Here is a 19149-nt window from a genome sequence, read left to right as displayed (position 1 = left end):
GTGCGTGCAACATAAGATGAAACAATGCCTTAATGGGTATGTAGTATGCTGGCATGGAAAATATAGGAGCAAGGGATATTTGGAGAATCACACAGCTAAGTACTTGACACTAACAAAATCGACCAGTATCCCATAGGCCCTCAGGTACCATGCAAGGATTTGAGGGATTCCAGTACTTAATTAAATCACAATGTGACAATGGGAAGAATTAAGGAGAGCCTCAGGGGTAGACGAACTGGGGGTGTTACACCAAGACATGTCTCAGTTAACCTGATGGTTTCAAAATGCAGGAAGTGGGTATAGGGGACAAGACAATACCCTAACTCTAAGAATAAAGGTTTAGGTCAGGTTAGGGCTTGATGTGCCTAAGTGTTGAAAGAGAGGTCTTTAGTTTCTTTCCCCTACATGTAAGATTCTTTTAGAGGTCAGGATGATGCTGAGCCTGCAAGCTAAAATAAAATGGCTGGATCTAGGGAGAGAAAATAAGTTACATAGGCTAGGAACCAGGAAAAGCCTACTAAGGGTTTGCCTCAATAGAACTGAATGTTGGAACGGAATATTTTAATATGTAAATAATTTACTGATACCAAAATATCTTACCACACTTCCCCCAATCTCACACCACCCACCCTAACCTGCAGTAGCTATGGGTCCCTTACTTTCCTTGGATTCCATATAGAGAAAAGAGACTGATCTGGCTTGCAGGTATTTAGTAAGTTGTTAGCCTCACATCACATACTAGTATCATGTAAGTAGGCCATCTGAAGTAGGAAGCTGAGGGGAAAAACCCTGAGAAAAACTTAAATCTTCAGCCACATCTCTATAATACAACACCTTTCACAATTTCTTCTCAGATAAGCATCATCCCCATCAGTGAAACAACTCATATCTCATAAGAGGAAAAACAGGCCTAAAAATTACACGTGTGTCTTTCGAGGTCCCCTCTACGGGATATCTTCCTGGTACTAGAAAAGTCCCCAGAAAGATCAATCTTTGCACCCCTCCCTGAAAGCTTACCACCAAGGAAAATGACTAGGTCCATAGATTTCCTCCCTCAAACCAGCTAACCTCACATATAAATCAACAGCAATCAGCCCTTACTCACATTATCACCGTCACAAGAGCAGTTAGGGAGAAAAGCACTAACCACGGAAACTAAAACAGAGGCAATCCAGGCCAAATTGGGCTGATGGCAGATATCTGCTCCTTATGCTTGGGTGCATAATGCGACTCACCACAGTGTCTTTTTCACAGACCCTTTTTACACTTTCTCCACAAAATACAACAGGTCAAGTTCGTTCATGATGTTTCAAGATAAAAAAATCATCACGAGAAAAACATGCAATATGCCTTACAATGTTGGAGTCCTTAAAAATATGGCAAGGAAATAACCATTTTAAAAAATTTTAAAAAAATTAAATAACCATTTAAACCATTTAAATAACCATTTAAAAAAATCTGTATTCTACAAACATACCAGTGAATTCTATTAAGAAGGTAATATGACATAAAACAAAATGAGAAATACATGTAAGACTGTTCTCTTTAGTGTTCAGAATTCATGGCAGTTGCTGCACTATCGAGCTACTTATATCTATGACTGTCTGTTGTGGTCATACAAAATGCGGCCAAAGTGTGTCAACTTGTTTCCCACAGAAACCAACAAATCTACATGAATCTCTTTTCTCCTGGGCCCTTTCACCTTATCTGCTCCCAGTTTTCCAGCAACGTCCTCTTCCTTCTCTAATTATTCTCCTCTTCATCTTGCTTGGCCTTTCCCCCAAACATGCAAGACAGAGAATCCTAGAGGTCCAAGATTCTAGAGTGGCTGTTTGCAAGGGGGAGGAGATTACAGTAATTACCAAACTGTATATACTTCTGTGCAAAGAAAAAGGGACAGTATTCAGAATGTCTCTCACATATAAAAGAGCTGGATGGCAGGATACCAGTGTGGCCCAAGGAAACATAGGTAGCAAATTATGGGCAAAAGAATTGCAACCAAAGGCTGGAAGAGGGAAGGTCTGCAACCAGCTCTGTCTCCTAGCTCTCTGCTCTTTGCTTCCAATGGGCAGAGTCTATTCTGTGAAGCATCAGGCACTGAAAAGAAGAATGGGATTCTCAACCTTATATGATGTGGGCCCTCTGGTGTGAGTTCACTCCTGCCGGGTTCCCATCTGCTTGGTACTCTGGACCTTCTTGTGTGAGGTGGATCCACCTGGGTGCCTCATCCCCTTGATGATTTTGGCCCTCTGCTGTGAATTCACTGCTGCCTGTTTCCCATTGAATTAGTGATGACGGCCGCTCGTGTTAGGTCAGTTCTGCCTGCTTCCCATCTCAATGTTATTTTTGCCCTCTAGTGTGAGGTCACTCCTGCCTCTTTCCCATCACCTTACGGATGTGGGCCCTCTTGTGTGAGGAGGAACTTACTGGGTTCCTCACATTTTCATGATGTGGGCCGTGTGGTGTGAGGTCACTCCGACCTGGTTCCCATCCCCTTTGTGATGTGGGCCCTCTGTTGTGAGGTCACTCATGCCTGGTAACCAGACCCTTTGTGATGTGGTCCTTCTGGTGTGATTTGAATCCTCCTGGGTGTCTTAAACACTTGGTGATGTGGGCCCTATGTTGTGTGGTTCCTCCTGCTGGGTATCTCACCTTTTTATGATTTGGGCCCTCTGTTGTGAGGTCAGTCCTGCTTGATTCACGTCCCGTTTGTGATGTTGGCCCTCTGGCGTAAGGTAGATATTGCTTGGTGCCTCATCTCCTTGATGATGTGGGCCCTCTGGTGTGCGGTGGTCCCTGCCTGTTTTCCATCCGCTTGGTGATGTGGGCCCTCTGGTGTGAGTTCACTCCTGCCTGGTCCCCATCCCCTTTGTGATGGGGGCCCTCTGTTGTAAGGTGGACCCTACTGGGTGCCCCTTTACCATGGTTATATGGGACCACTTGTGTGAGTTCCCTCCTGCTTGGTTTCTCAACTTTTTTTTTTTTTTTCTTTTTGCGGTATGCGGGCCTCTCACTCCTGTGGCCTCTCCCGTTGCGGAGCACAGGCTCCGGATGCGCAGGCCCAGCGGCCATGGCTCACGGGCCCAGCCGCTCCGCGGCATATGGGATCCTCCCAGACCGGGGCACGAACCCGTATCTCCTGCATCGGCAGGCGGACTCTCAACCACTGCGCCACCAGGGAGGCCCTGGTTTCTCAACTTTTAATGATGTGGTCCCTCTGGTGTGAGGTGGATCCAGGTGGGTTCAGATCCCTTGGTGATGTGGTCCTTCTGGTGTGAGGCAGATCCTGCTGAGTGCCTCATCCCCTAGAAGATGTGGGCCCTCTAGCGTGAGGTCAGTTCTGCCTGTTTCATATCGCCTTGGTGATGTGGGCCCTCTGGGATGAGGTCACTCTGCATGGTTCCTATCCCCTTCAGGATGACGGCCCTCTGCTGTGAGGTCACTTTTCCTTGGTTTCTCACATTTTTATGATGTGGGCCCTCTGGTGTAATGTGGTTTCTGCCTGATTCCCATCCCCTTTGTGATGTGCGACCTCTGGTGTGAAGTGGATATTGCTTAGTGCCTCATCCCCTTGGTGATGAGGGCCCTCTGGTATGAGGTGGATCCTCCTGGGTTCCTCATCCCCATGATGATGTTCGCCCACTGGTGTGAGGTGGCCCCTGCCTGGATCCCATCCTCTTGATGATGTGGGCTATCTGATGTGAGGTCAAAACTAATAGGTTCCTCACCTTTTTATGATGTGGGCCTTCTGCTGTGATGTAGCTCCTGCTTGGTTCCAATTGCCATGGTGATGCTGGTACTCGGGTGTGAGGGGGATCCTGCTGGGTACCAATCCCCTAGATGATGTGGGCTCTCCAGCGTGAGGTCAGTTCTGCCTGGTTCATATCCCTTTGGTGATCTGGGCCCCCTGGTGTGAGATGGATATTGCTTGGTGTCTCATCCCCTTTGTGATGTGGGCCTTCTGGTGTGAGGTGGATCCTCCTGGGTTCCTCATCCCCTTGGTGATGTTGGCCCTTTTGTGTGAGGTGGTCCCTGCCTGGTTCCAATCCCCTTGGTGATGTGGGCCCTGTGGTGTGAGGTGGATCCTGAAGGGTTCCTCATCGCCTTGGTGATGTGTGCCCACTGGTGTAAGGTCAGAATTGCTGGGTTCCACACATTTTTATGTTGTGGGACCTCTGCTGTGAGGTGGATCCTGATGGTTGCCTCATCCCCTTGGTGAAGTGTGTCTGTGCCCTCTGCTTTCAGCTGGTCCCTACTGTGTTCCTCGCCTTATTATGATGTGGGCCTTCTCCTCTGAGGTAGCTCCTAGTTGGTTCCAATTGCCATGGTGATATTGGCCTTCTGGTGTGAGGTGGATCTTGCTGGGTACCGATCCCTTGGTGATGTGGTCCCTCTAGTGTGAGGAGGATCCTGCTGAGTGCCTCATCCCCCAGATGATGTGGGCCCTCTAGCGTGAGGTCAGTTCTGCCTGTTTCCTAACCCCTTGGTGATGTGTGCACGCTGGTGTGAAGTCAGTCCTTCTGGATGCACATTCCCTTGGTGATGTGGGCACACTGGGGTGAGGTCACTCTGCCTGGTTCCCATCCGCATGTTGATGAGGGCCCTGTGCTGTGAGGTCCCTCTTCCTTGGTTTCTCACATTTTTCAGATGTGGGACCTCTGGTGTGAGGTGCTTTCTGCCTGATTCCCATCCCCTTTGTGATGTGGGCCCTCTGGTGTGAAGTGGATATTGCTTGGTGTCTCATCCACTGGTGATATGGGTCATCTGGTGTGAGGTCACTCCTGCTGGTTTTCTCAACTTTATATAATGTGGGCCATTTTGTGTGAGTTCATTCCTGCCTGGTTCCCATCCCCTTGGCGCTATGGGCCTTCTTTTATGAGGTGTATCCTGCTAGATGCCTCATCCCCTTGGTGATTTTGGCCCTCTGCTGTAGGTGGTTCCTGCCTGATTCCCATCACCTTGCCGATGTTGGCCCTCTGGTGTGAAGTCAGTCCTGCCTGGTTCCCATCCCCTTGGTTGTGTGCCTTCTTGTGTGAGGTCACTCCTTCCTGGTTCCCATCCCCTTGGTGAGGTGGGCCGTCTGGTGTGAGGTCACTGATGCCTGGTATCCATCCCCTTTGTGATATTGTCCCTCTGGTGTGAGGTGGATCCTGCTGGGTGCTTCAAGCCCTTGGTGATGTGGGCCCTATATTGTGTGGTCACTCCTGCTGGGTTTCTCTTTTTATGATGTGGGCCCTCTGTTGTGAGTTCACTCCTGCTTGATTCTCATCCCCTTGGTGATGTGGGCCCTCTGGTGTTAGCTGTATATTGCTTGGTCCCTCATCCCCTCGGTGATGTGGGCCAACTTGTGTGAGATGATTCCTGCTGGGTTCCTCACCTTTTATGATGTGGGCCTTCTACTGTGAGGTAGCTCCTGCCTGGTCCCCATCCCCTTTGAGATGGGCGCCTGCTGGTGTGAGGTGGAATCTCCTGGATTCCTCATCCCATTGGTAATATGGGCCCTCTGGAGTGAGTACACTCTCACCTGGTTCCCATACCCTTGGTGATGTGGGCCCTCCGGTATGACGTGGGTCCTGGTGGGAGCCTCATCCCCTTGGTGATGTGGGCCCTCTCGTGTGAGGTGGCTCCTGCCTGGTTCCCATCCCTTCTGTGATGTTTGGCCCTCTGTTGTGAGGTGGATCCTGCTGGTTGCCTCATCCCCTTGCTGAAGTATGTCCTCTGCTGTGAGGTGGTTCATGCTGGGATCCTCCCTTTTTATGATGTGAGCCTTCTGCTGTGAGGTAGCTCCTGCCAGTTTCCAATTCCCATGGTGATGTTGGCCCTCTGGTGTGAGGGGGATCCTGCTGGCTACTGATCCCCTTGGTGATGTGGTCCCTTTGGTGTATGGTTGATCCTGCTGGGTGCCTCATCCCCTAGGTGATGTGTTCCCTCTAATGTGAAGTCAGTCCTTCCTGTTTCATATCCCCTTGATGATGTGGGCACTCTGGTGTAAGGTCACACCGGCTGGGTTCCTCACATTTTTATGGTGTGAGTCCTCATATGTGAGGTCATTCCTGCCTAGTTCCCAGGCCCTTAGTGATGTGCGCCTTCTGGTGTGAGGTCACTCTTGCCTGGGTACCATCGCCTTGCTGATTTGGGCCTTCTGGTGCGAGGTGTATCCTGCTGGCTGCCTCACCCCCTTGGTGATGTGGGCCTTCTGGTGTGGGTTGGCTTCTGCTGGGTGACTCATCCCTTTGGTGATGTTGGCCCTCTCGTGTGAGGTGTTTCCTGCTTCATTCCCATTCCCTTGTTTATGGGGGCCCTCTAGTGTGAGGTCACAATGGATGGGTTCCTCACCTTTTTATCATGTGGGCCCTCTGGTGTGTTGTCACTTCTGCCTGGTTCCCATCCACTTTGGGATGTGGGCCCTCTCGTGCGAAGTCACTCCTGCCTGGTTCCCTTTCCCTTTGTGATGTGGGCCTTCTGCTGTGACGTGGATCCTGCTGGGTCCCTCATCCACCTTGTGATGTGGGTCTTCTGGTGTGAGTTCACAACTTATGGGTTCCTCACTTTTTATGATATGGGGTTTCTTGTGTGAAGTCACTTCTTCCTGGATCCCATCTCCATGGTGATGTGAGCCCCCTGTTGTGTGGCCACTCCTGCTGGGTTACTCACCTTTTTATGATGTGGGCCCTCTGGTGTGAGGTCACCCTTCCTGGTTCCCATTCCCTTGGTGATGTGGGCCCTCTGGTGTGAGTACAAAACTGCTGGGTTCCTCAATTTTTATGATATGGGCCCTCATGTGTGAGGTCACTCCTGCCTGGTTCCCATGCCTTGGTTATGTGCGCCCTCTGTTGTGAGGTGGATCCTGCTTGGTTTCTCATTCCCTTGGTGATGTTGGCCCTCTGGTGTGAGGTCACTCCTGCCTGGTTCCAATCCCCTTCGTGATGTGGGTCCTCTGGTGTGAGGTCTATCCGGCTTGGTCTCTCATCTGCTTAGTGATGTGGGCCCTCTTGTATGAGGTCACTCCTGCCTGGTTCCTGTCTCCTTGGTGATTCCTTTGGGAAGAAAAGGAGTTTTCTCTCCTAAAACCTGCTGCTTCCAAGGCCTGGTAGGGAGTTCATGCTGTGATTCTTATACCTAGGTGTAGACACAACGTGAGCCCTTGCCTTGAGATAAATCCCTGAATAGCCTTGCTGAAGCAGAGGCATGCAGCAGTTTCCATGAGATCTTCGTCGCAATTCTGGATTCAAATTACTATTTTTTCGATATGAAGGCTTCACACTGTTGAGGTCTTGCCCCTCGTGGAGCACAGACTATACACGTGCAGGCTCAGCGGCCACGGCTCACGGGCCCAGTCGCTCGGCGGCATGTGGGATCATCCTGGACTGGGGCACGAACCCGTGTCCCCTGCATTGGCAGGTGAACTCTGAATCACTGTGCCACCAGGGAAGCCACAAGTTCTGCATTATTTTAATGTTATTACACCTTTCTGGACACTTAGGACCCTTGCATGGGCACCCTGTTCCCTACAAAAACACTGAGGACCGGCAGGCTCCACTGGCCTGCTCAGAAACATCCAGGCTGGGAAGCCCTTCAGAGTGACTCTGTGTATGCCGAGTGTAGGGCAACACACGGCATTCGTCCTTAGGACAGCGAGATTTCCTCAGCCATCCAACAGCTGCAGGAAATCTGTTTGTTCACGTCCTACGTGCCATGGAAGTCTGCCTCATTGCCCTCATCTGAGCTGTAGTTAGAAAAACAATCTGCTTCGCCTTCCTCTTAAGAACTCACACCCGACGACACCATACCAACAGGAGAATGCCGGCTTGCATTCCTACTGCAATTAAAGCACAGTTCTTCCTTTTACACTGCAGCAATTTAGAACAGGCTAAGGCCCGATAGCCAACCTAGAGTGTTCCTTAGATGAGGGAGTTCGCTACTTGCTGAACAATCTGTGAAGAAAAGATGATTTAGGAAAGGGAACAGTGTGTCGCTAGAGTCTCCTTAGAATTGTTAGAAATCACGAGGATATACGCTGAATGTTCCCTGGAAACGGAGGCCAGATGGCACAAGCTTTGTTGCCCATTTTTTTTGTTTTTTAATCTTTTTTTTTTTTAATAAACACGGGCCCATCACTCTTGTGGTCTCTCCCGTTGTGGAGCACAGGATGCTGATGCTCAGGACCAGCTGCAAGGGAACACGGGCCCAGCCGCTCCACGGCATGTGGGATCGTCCCGAACTGGGGGAGGAACCCATGTCCCCTGCATTGGCCGTCGGACACTCAAACACTGTGCCACCAGGGAAGCACCAACTTCTGCATTATTTTAATGTTATCACACCTTTCCGGACACTTAAAACCCTTGTGTGGGCACGCTATTCCCTGCAAGAACACTGTGCAGTGGGAGGCTCCACTGGCCTGCTCAGAAACACCCAGGCCCGGAAGAGCTACAGAATCACTCTGTGTATGCCGAGTGTAGGGCAACACACTGCACTCTTCCGTGGGACAGCTAGATTTCCTCAGCCATCCAACAGCTGCAGGAAATCTGTTCTCTAAGGTACTACATGCCATGAAAGTCTGCCACATTGCCCTCATCTGAGCTGTACTTAGAAAAACAATCTGCTTCGCCTTCCTCCTAAGAACTCACACCCGATGACACCATACCAACCGGAGAAAGCCGACTTGCATACCTACTGAAAGTAAAGCACAGTTCTTCCTGACATTCTGCAGGATTTTAGAAAAGGTTAAGGCCCGATAGCTTACCTAGAGCGTTCTGTGGACAAGGGAGTTCGCTCCATGCAGAACACCCTGTGAAGAAAAGTTGATTCAGGTAAGTGTGACCAGTGTGTCCCTAGAGTGTCTTATGACTTTTGAGAAATCACAATGATAGAGGTTGCGTGTTCACTGGAAATGGGGGCCTGATGGCACAAGCCTTACTTTCCCATTTTGAAATCTCCATTCATGCTGCCTTGAAGCTGCTGAAAAAAAAAAGTGTTTTTGATGGGCCTGGAGACCCAGTATGCAAGGCTCAGGGAAGGAAAGTAATTTTCTCTAAATAAACCGGGTGCTTCCATATCCTGCTTAGCAGCTCATCCTGTCATGCTCTACAGCAAAAGAGAAATTTGACGTGAGTACTTACCTCAAGTAAGGCCTTGAATAGCCCTGCTGAAGTGGAAGTGTGGAGCAGTTTCCATTAGGTCTTAGTCACAGTTCTGCATCATTTGGAAGTTAGTACACTTTTCCGGACACCTAGGACCCTCGCGTGGGCACCCCGTTCCCTACAAAAACACTGAGGAGTGGCAGGCTCCACTGGGCCTGCTCAGAAACATCCAGGCTAGGAAGCGCTTCACAGTCACTCTGTGTATGTCGAGTGTAGGGCAACACACAGCACTCGTCCTTGGGACAGCTAGATTTCCTCAGCAATCCAACAGCTGCAGGAAATCTGTTTGCTCATGTCCTATGTGCCATGGACATCTGCTTCATTGCCCTCATCTGAGCTGTACTTAGAAAAACAATCTGCTTCTCATTCCTTCTAGGAACTCATACCCGAAGACCCCATAGCGACAGGAGTAAGTCGGCTTGCATTCCTACTGCAACTAAAGCACAGTTCTTCCTGTCATTCTGTAGGATTTTAGAAATGGCCAAGGCCCGATACCTTTCCTAGCATGATCCTTGGACGAGGGAGTTCGCTCCATGCAGAACACCCTTTGAAGAAAAGTTGATTCAGGTAAGTGTGACCAGTGTGTCCCTAGAGTGTCTTATGACTTGCTAGAAATCACAATGATAGAGGCTGCGTGTTCACTGGAAATGGGGGCCTGTTGGCAGAAGCCTTGCTTTCCCATTTTGAAATCTCCATTCATGCTGCCTTGAAGCTTCCGAAGAAACAGTGTTTTTGACGGGCATGTAGATCCGGTATGCAGGGCTCAAGGAAGGAAAGGTATTTTCTCTAAATAAACAGGGTGCTTCCATATCCTGGTTAGGAGCTCATCCTGTCATGCTCTACAGCAAAAGGGAAATTCGACGTGAGTACTTACCTCAAGGTAAGGCCTAGATTAGCCCTGCAGGAATGGAGCATACAGGAGTTCTTTGAGGTCTTAGTCACTGTTGAGCTTTCTTTGAACTGTGGTACCATTTTAAGGAATCCAAGACACTTTGGGGGTGTACCCGTTTCCCTACAACATCACTGAGGACCTCCCCGCCCCGCTGGGCCTGCAGAGCAACACCCAGGCCAGTAGGCCCTTCAGATTCCTTCTGTGTATGCCAAGTGAAGGACAACACACAGCACTTTCCCTTGGGACTGCTATATTTCCTCAGAAATCCAACAGCACCAGGAACACATTTCTGCCACGTACACTGTGCCATGGAAGTTTTCATCTTTGCCCATCTCTGTGCTGCACTGGGGAAATAGTCTGCTTAGAATTCCTTTAACGACCTCCTTCTGAAGTGACTCTATGCAAGGAGAAAGTCCGCTTGTGTTCCAACTGCAAGTATGGCACAGCTCTTCATGTAACACTGCACCCTTCCGGGAGAGGCAAATGCTTATAGGCCTAACTAGAGCCTTCCTTGGTTGAGGCAGTTCGCTCCATGCAGAACACCCTGTGTATAAAAGTTCATTCTGGGAAGGGCCTAAAGTGTAAACTGTGGGAGAAATGCTGCTGGTGTTCCACCTGCAACTAAAGGAGACTTCTTCGGGTAAAACTGCTGTGTTTTGGGAGAGGAAATGCTTAGAGGCCTAACTAGAGCCTGCCTTGGTTGAGGCAATTCGCTCCACGGGGGACACCCTGCGTATAAAAGTTCATTCTGGGAAGGGCCCATTGTGCACATTGTGGGGGAAATGCTGCTGGTGTTCCACCTGCAACTAAAGCAGAATTATTTGGGTAAAACTGCAGTGTATTGGGAGAGGAAATGCTTAGAGGCCTAAGTAGAGCCTGTCTTGTTTGAAGCAGTTTGCTACACGCAAAAGACCCTGCGTAAAGAAGTTGATTCAGGGAAGGGCCCAGTGTGTACCTTCTCTGTCTTTTGCCATGTTACATCTACAGGTAAGCATATCTGCGTGTCTACGTGCAATGCGGGCCTGATGGCACAAGCCGTGTTTCCCGTTTTGAAAGTTCAATTCACGGGGCCTTGAATATCCCGGAGAGGCACACTTTTGGAGGGGCCTGTAGAAACTGTCGGCATGGCTTTGGGAAGAAGAGGAGTTTTCTCTACTAAAACATGGTGCTTCCAAGGCCTGGTAGGGAGCTCGTGCTGTGATTCTGTATACCTAAGTGTAGAGCCAACGTGAGCTCTTGCCTCAAGGTAAGTCCCTGCATGGCCCTGCTGAAGCGGATGCATACAGCATCTTCCATGAGCTCTTCGTGGCAGTTCTGGATTATTTGTATTATTATTATCTTTTTTGGTATGTGGGCCTCTCTCTCTTGTGGTATCCCCCATTGCAGAGCAGAGACTACAGACGCAGAGGCTCAGCGGCCATGGCTCACCGGCCCAGTCACTCGGCGGCATGTGGGATCTTCCCGGACCGGGGCACGAACCCGCGTCCCCTGCATCGGCAGGCGGAGTCTCAAACACTGTACCACCAGGGAAGCTCTGCTTGCCCACTTTGAAAGCTCCTTTCATGCTGCCTTGCAGGTTCCTAAAACACGGTGTTTCTGACGGGCCTGTAGACACTGTAAGCAGCTCCCTGGGAAGAAAAGGACTTTTCACTAAAGAAACAGCGTGCTTCCGTAGCCTGGTTAGGAGCACATCCTGTCATGCTCTAGAGCTAAAGGGAAACTGGACATGGGTACTTACCTCAAGTAAGGCCTTGAATAGCCCTGCTGAAGTGGGAGCGTGGAGCAGTTTCCATGAGGTCTCAGTCGCAGTTCTGCATCATTTGAACATTAGTACACTTTTCCGGACACTTAGGACCCTCGTGTGGGCACCCTGTTCCCTCCATAAACACTGAGGAGCAGCAGGCTCCACTGGCCTGCTCAGAAACACCCAGGCCCGAAAGAGCTTCAGAGTCACTCTGTGTATGCCAAGTGTAGGGCAACACACGGCACTCTTCCTTGGGACAGCTAGATTTCCTCAGCCATCCAACAGCTGCAGGAAATCTGTTCTCTAAGGTACTACATGCCATGGAAGTCTGCCATATTGCCCTCATCTGAGCTGTACTTAGAAAAACAATCTGCTTCTCCTTCCTCCTAAGAACTCACACCCAATGACACCATACCAACCGGAGAAAGCCGACTTGCATACCTACTGAAAGCAAAGCACAGTTCTTCCTGACATTCTGCAGGATTTTAGAAAAGGTTAAGGCCCGATAGCTTACCTAGAGCGTTCCATGGACGAGGGAGTTCGCTATGTGCAGAACACCCTGTGAAGAGAAGTTGATTCAGGTAAGTGTGACCAGTGTGTCCCTAGAGTGTCTTATGACTTTTGAGAAATCACAATGATAGAGGTTGCGTGTTCACTGGAAATGGGGGCCTGATGGCACAAGCCTTACTTTCCCATTTTGAAATCTCCATTCATGCTGCCTTGAAGCTTCTGAAAAAAAAAGTGTTTTTGATGGGCCTGTAGACCCGGTATGCAAGGCTCAGGGAAGGAAAGTAATTTTCTCTAAATAAACCGGGTGCTTCCATATCCTGGTTAGCAGCTCATCCTGTCATGCTCTACAGCAAAAGAGAAATTTGACGTGAGTACTTACCTCAAGAAAGGCCTTGAATAGCCCTGCTGAAGCGGAAGCATGGAGCAGTTTCCATTAGGTCTTAGTCACAGTTCTGCATCATTTGAAAGTTAGTACACTTTTCCGGACACTTAGGACCCTCGCGTGGGCACCCCGTTCCCTACAAAAACACTGAGGAGTGGCAGGCTCCACTGGGCCTGCTCAGAAACATCCAGGCTAGGAAGCCCTTCAGAGTCACTCTGTGTATGTCGAGTGTAGGGCAACACACGGCACTCGTCCTTGGGACAGCTAGATTTCCTCAGCCATCCAACAGCTGCAGGAAATCTGTTTGCTCATGTCCTATGTGCCATGGACATCTGCTTCATTGCCCTCATCTGAGCTGTACTTAGAAAAACAATCTGCTTCTCATTCCTTCTAGGAACTCATACCCGAAGACCCCATAGCGACAGGAGTAAGTCGGCTTGCATTCCTACTGCAACTAAAGCACAGTTCTTCCTGTCATTCTGTAGGATTTTAGAAATGGCCAAGGCCCGATACCTTTCCTAGCACGATCCTTGGACGAGGGTGTTCGCTCCATGCAGAACACCCTGTGAAGAAAAGTTGATTCAGGTAAGTGTGACCAGTGTGTCCCTAGAGTGTCTTATGACTTGCTAGAAATCACAATGATAGAGGCTGCGTGTTCACTGGAAATGGGGGCCTGATGGCACAAGCCTTGCTTTCCCATTTTGAAATCTCCATTCATGCTGCCTTGAAGCTTCCGAAAAAACAGTGCTTTTGACGGGCATGTAGATCCGGTATGCAGGGCTCAAGGAAGGAAAGGTATTTTCTCTAAATAAACAGGGTGCTTCCATATCCTGGTTAGGAGCTCATCCTGTCATGCTCTACAGCAAAAGGGAAATTCGACGTGAGTACTTACCTCAAGGTAAGGCCTAGATTAGCCCTGCAGGAATGGAGCATACAGGAGTTCTTTGAGGTCTTAGTCACTGTTGAGCTTTCTTTGAACTGTGGTACCATTTTAAGGAATCCAAGACCCTTCGGGGGTGCACCCATTTCCCTACAACATCACTGAGGACCTCCCTGCCCCACTGGGCCTGCAGAGCAACACCCAGGCCAGTAGGCCCTTCAGATGCCTTCTGTGTATGCCGAGCAAAGGACAACACACAGCACTTTCCCTTGGGACTGCTATATTTCCTCAGAAATCCAACAGCATCAGGAACACATTTCCGGCACGTACACTGTGCCATGGAAGTTTTCATCTTTGCCCATCTCTGAGCTGCACTGGGGAAATAGTCTGCTTAGAATTCCTTTAACGACCTCCTTCTGAAGTGACTCTATGCAAGGAGAAAGTCCGCTTGTGTTCCAACTGCAAGTATGGCACAGCTCTTCGTGTAACACTGCACCCTTCCGTGAGAGGCAAATGCTTATAGGCCTAACTAGAGCCTTCCTTGGTTGAGGCAGTTCGCTCCATGCAGAACACCCTGTGTATAAAAGTTCATTCTGGGAAGGGCCCAAAGTGTACACTGTGGGAGAAATGCTGCTGGTGTTCCACCTGCAACTAAAGGAGACTTCTTCGGGTAAAACTGCTGTGTTTTGGGAGAGGAAATGCTTAGAGGCCTAAGTAGAGCCTGCCTTGGTTGAGGCAATTCGATCCACGGGGGACACCCTGCGTATAAAAGTTCATTCTGGGGCCTCCCTGGTGGCGCAGTGGTTGAGAGTCCGCCTGCCGATGCAGGGGATACGGGTTCGTGCCCCGGTCTGGGAGGATCCCATATGCCGCGGAGCGGCTGGGCCCGTGAGCCATGGCCGCTGGGCCTGCGCATCCGGAGCCTGTGCTCCGCAACGGGAGAGGCCACAACAGTGAGAGGCCCGCATACTGCAAAAAGAAAAAAAAAAAAAAAAAGTTCATTCTGGGAAGGGCCCATTGTGCACATTGTGGGGGAAATGCTGCTGGTGTTCCACCTGCAACTAAAGCAGAATTCTTTGGGAAAACTGCAGTGTATTGGGAGAGGAAATGCTTAGAGGCCTAAGTAGAGCCTGTCTTGTTTGAAGCAGTTTGCTACACGCAAAAGACCCTGCGTAAAGAAGTTGATTCAGGGAAGGGCCCAGTGTGTACCTTCTCTGTCTTTTGCCATGTTACATCTACAGGTAAGCATATCTGCGTGTCTACGTGCAATGCGGGCCTGATGGCACAAGCCGTGTTTCCCGTTTTGAAAGTTCAATTCACGGGGCCTTGAATATCCCGGAGAGGCACACTTTTGGAGGGGCCTGTAGAAACTGTCGGCATGGCTTTGGGAAGAAGAGGAGTTTTCTCTACTAAAACATGGTGCTTCCAAGGCCTGGTAGGGAGCTCGTGCTGTGATTCTGTATACCTAAGTGTAGAGCCAACGTGAGCTCTTGCCTCAAGGTAAGTCCCTGCATGGCCCTGCTGAAGCGGATGCATACAGCAGTTTCCATGAGCTCTTCGTGGCAGTTCTGGATTATTTGTATTATTATTATCTTTTTTGGTATGTGGGCCTCTCTCTCTTGTGGTATCCCCCATTGCAGAGCAGAGACTACAGACGCAGAGGCTCAGCGGCCATGGCTCACCGGCCCAGTCACTCGGCGGCATGTGGGATCTTCCCGGACCGGGGCACGAACCCGCGTCCCCTGCATCGGCAGGCGGAGTCTCAAACACTGTACCACCAGGGAAGCTCTGCTTGCCCACTTTGAAAGCTCCTTTCATGCTGCCTTGCAGGTTCCTAAAACACGGTGTTTCTGACGGGCCTGTAGACACTGTAAGCAGCTCCCTGGGAAGAAAAGGACTTTTCACTAAAGAAACAGCGTGCTTCCGTAGCCTGGTTAGGAGCACATCCTGTCATGCTCTAGAGCTAAAGGGAAACTGGACATGGGTACTTACCTCAAGTAAGGCCTTGAATAGCCCTGCTGAAGTGGGAGCGTGGAGCAGTTTCCATGAGGTCTCAGTCGCAGTTCTGCATCATTTGAATATTAGTACACTTTTCCGGACACTTAGGACCCTCGTGTGGGCACCCTGTTCCCTCCATAAACACTGAGGAGCAGCAGGCTCCACTGGCCTGCTCAGAAACATCCAGGCCCAAAAGAGCTTCACAGTCACTCTGTGTATGCCAAGTGTAGGGCAACACACTGCACTCTTCCTTGGGACAGCTAGATTTCCTCAGCCATCCAACAGCTGCAGGAAATCTGTTTGCTCATGTCCTATGTGCCATGGACATCTGCTTCATTGCCCTCATCTGAGCTGTACTTAGAAAAACAATCTGCTTCTCATTCCTTCTAGGAACTCATACCCGAAGACCCCATAGCGACAGGAGTAAGTCGGCTTGCATTCCTACTGCAACTAAAGCACAGTTCTTCCTGTCATTCTGTAGGATTTTAGAAATGGCCAAGGCCCGATACCTTTCCTAGCACGATCCTTGGACGAGGGAGTTCGCTCCATGCAGAACACCCTGTGAAGAAAAGTTGATTCAGGTAAGTGTGACCAGTGTGTCCCTAGAGTGTCTTATGACTTGCTAGAAATCACAATGATAGAGGCTGCGTGTTCACTGGAAATGGGGGCCTGTTGGCAGAAGCCTTGCTTTCCCATTTTGAAATCTCCATTCATGCTGCCTTGAAGCTTCCAAAGAAACAGTGTTTTTGACGGGCATGTAGATCCGGTATGCAGGGCTCAAGGAAGGAAAGGTATTTTCTCTAAATAAACAGGGTGCTTCCATATCCTGGTTAGGAGCTCATCCTGTCATGCTCTACAGCAAAAGGGAAATTCGACGTGAGTACTTACCTCAAGGTAAGGCCTAGATTAGCCCTGCAGGAATGGAGCATACAGGAGTTCTTTGAGGTCTTAGTCACTGTTGAGCTTTCTTTGAACTGTGGTACCATTTTAAGGAATCCAAGACCCTTCGGGGGTGCACCCATTTCCCTACAACATCACTGAGGACCTCCCTGCCCCGCTGGGCCTGCAGAGCAACACCCAGGCCAGTAGGCCCTTCAGATGCCTTCTGTGTATGCCGAGCAAAGGACAACACACAGCACTTTCCCTTGGGACTGCTATATTTCCTCAGAAATCCAACAGCATCAGGAACACATTTCCGGCACGTACACTGTGCCATGGAAGTTTTCATCTTTGCCCATCTCTGAGCTGCACTGGGGAAATAGTCTGCTTAGAATTCCTTTAACGACCTCCTTCTGAAGTGACTCTATGCAAGGAGAAAGTCCGCTTGTGTTCCAACTGCAAGTATGGCACAGCTCTTCGTGTAACACTGCACCCTTCCGTGAGAGGCAAATGCTTATAGGCCTAACTAGAGCCTTCCTTGGTTGAGGCAGTTCGCTCCATGCAGAACACCCTGTGTATAAAAGTTCATTCTGGGAAGGGCCCAAAGTGTACACTGTGGGAGAAATGCTGCTGGTGTTCCACCTGCAACTAAAGGAGACTTCTTCGGGTAAAACTGCTGTGTTTTGGGAGAGGAAATGCTTAGAGGCCTAAGTAGAGCCTGCCTTGGTTGAGGCAATTCGATCCACGGGGGACACCCTGCGTATAAAAGTTCATTCTGGGGCCTCCCTGGTGGCGCAGTGGTTGAGAGTCCGCCTGCCGATGCAGGGGATACGGGTTCGTGCCCCGGTCTGGGAGGATCCCATATGCCGCGGAGCGGCTGGGCCCGTGAGCCATGGCCGCTGGGCCTGCGCATCCGGAGCCTGTGCTCCGCAACGGGAGAGGCCACAACAGTGAGAGGCCCGCATACTGCAAAAAGAAAAAAAAAAAAAAAAAAGTTCATTCTGGGAAGGGCCCATTGTGCACATTGTGGGGGAAATGCTGCTGGTGTTCCACCTGCAACTAAAGCAGAATTCTTTGGGAAAACTGCAGTGTATTGGGAGAGGAAATGCTTAGAGGCCTAAGTAGAGCCTGTCTTGTTTGAAGCAGTTTGCTACACGCAAAAGACCCTGCGTAAAGAAGTTGATTCAGGGAAGGGCCCAGTGTGTACCTTCTCTGTCTTTTGCCATGTTACATCTACAGGTAAGCATATCTGCGTGTCTACGTGCAATGCGGGCCTGATGGCACAAGCCGTGTTTCCCGTTTTGAAAGTTCAATTCACGGGGCCTTGAATATCCCGGAGAGGCACACTTTTGGAGGGGCCTGTAGAAACTGTCGGCATGGCTTTGGGAAGAAGAGGAGTTTTCTCTACTAAAACATGGTGCTTCCAAGGCCTGGTAGGGAGCTCGTGCTGTGATTCTGTATACCTAAGTGTAGAGCCAACGTGAGCTCTTGCCTCAAGGTAAGTCCCTGCATGGCCCTGCTGAAGCGGATGCATACAGCAGTTTCCATGAGCTCTTCGTGGCAGTTCTGGATTATTTGTATTATTATTATCTTTTTTGGTATGTGGGCCTCTCTCTCTTGTGGTATCCCCCATTGCAGAGCAGAGACTACAGACGCAGAGGCTCAGCGGCCATGGCTCACCGGCCCAGTCACTCGGCGGCATGTGGGATCTTCCCGGACCGGGGCACGAACCCGCGTCCCCTGCATCGGCAGGCGGAGTCTCAAACACTGTACCACCAGGGAAGCTCTGCTTGCCCACTTTGAAAGCTCCTTTCATGCTGCCTTGCAGGTTCCTAAAACACGGTGTTTCTGACGGGCCTGTAGACACTGTAAGCAGCTCCCTGGGAAGAAAAGGACTTTTCACTAAAGAAACAGCGTGCTTCCGTAGCCTGGTTAGGAGCACATCCTGTCATGCTCTAGAGCTAAAGGGAAACTGGACATGGGTACTTACCTCAAGTAAGGCCTTGAATAGCCCTGCTGAAGTGGGAGCGTGGAGCAGTTTCCATGAGGTCTCAGTCGCAGTTCTGCATCATTTGAATATTAGTACACTTTTCCGGACACTTAGGACCCTCGTGTGGGCACCCTGTTCCCTCCATAAACACTGAGGAGCAGCAGGCTCCACTGGCCTGCTCAGAAACATCCAGGCCCAAAAGAGCTTCACAGTCACTCTGTGTATGCCAAGTGTAGGGCAACACACTGCACTCTTCCTTGGGACAGCTAGATTTCCTCAGCCATCCAACAGCTGCAGGAAATCTGTTTGCTCATGTCCTATGTGCCATGGACATCTGCTTCATTGCCCTCATCTGAGCTGTACTTAGAAAAACAATCTGCTTCTCATTCCTTCTAGGAACTCATACCCGAAGACCCCATAGCGACAGGAGTAAGTCGGCTTGCATTCCTACTGCAACTAAAGCACAGTTCTTCCTGTCATTCTGTAGGATTTTAGAAATGGCCAAGGCCCGATACCTTTCCTAGCACGATCCTTGGACGAGGGAGTTCGCTCCATGCAGAACACCCTGTGAAGAAAAGTTGATTCAGGTAAGTGTGACCAGTGTGTCCCTAGAGTGTCTTATGACTTGCTAGAAATCACAATGATAGAGGCTGCGTGTTCACTGGAAATGGGGGCCTGTTGGCAGAAGCCTTGCTTTCCCATTTTGAAATCTCCATTCATGCTGCCTTGAAGCT

This window comes from Mesoplodon bidens (genome assembly GCF_964165515.1).
Source record: "Mesoplodon bidens genome assembly, chromosome: 20".
Taxonomy (NCBI): domain Eukaryota; kingdom Metazoa; phylum Chordata; class Mammalia; order Artiodactyla; family Ziphiidae; genus Mesoplodon; species Mesoplodon bidens.
Note: the sequence above shows the minus strand (reverse complement) of the source record.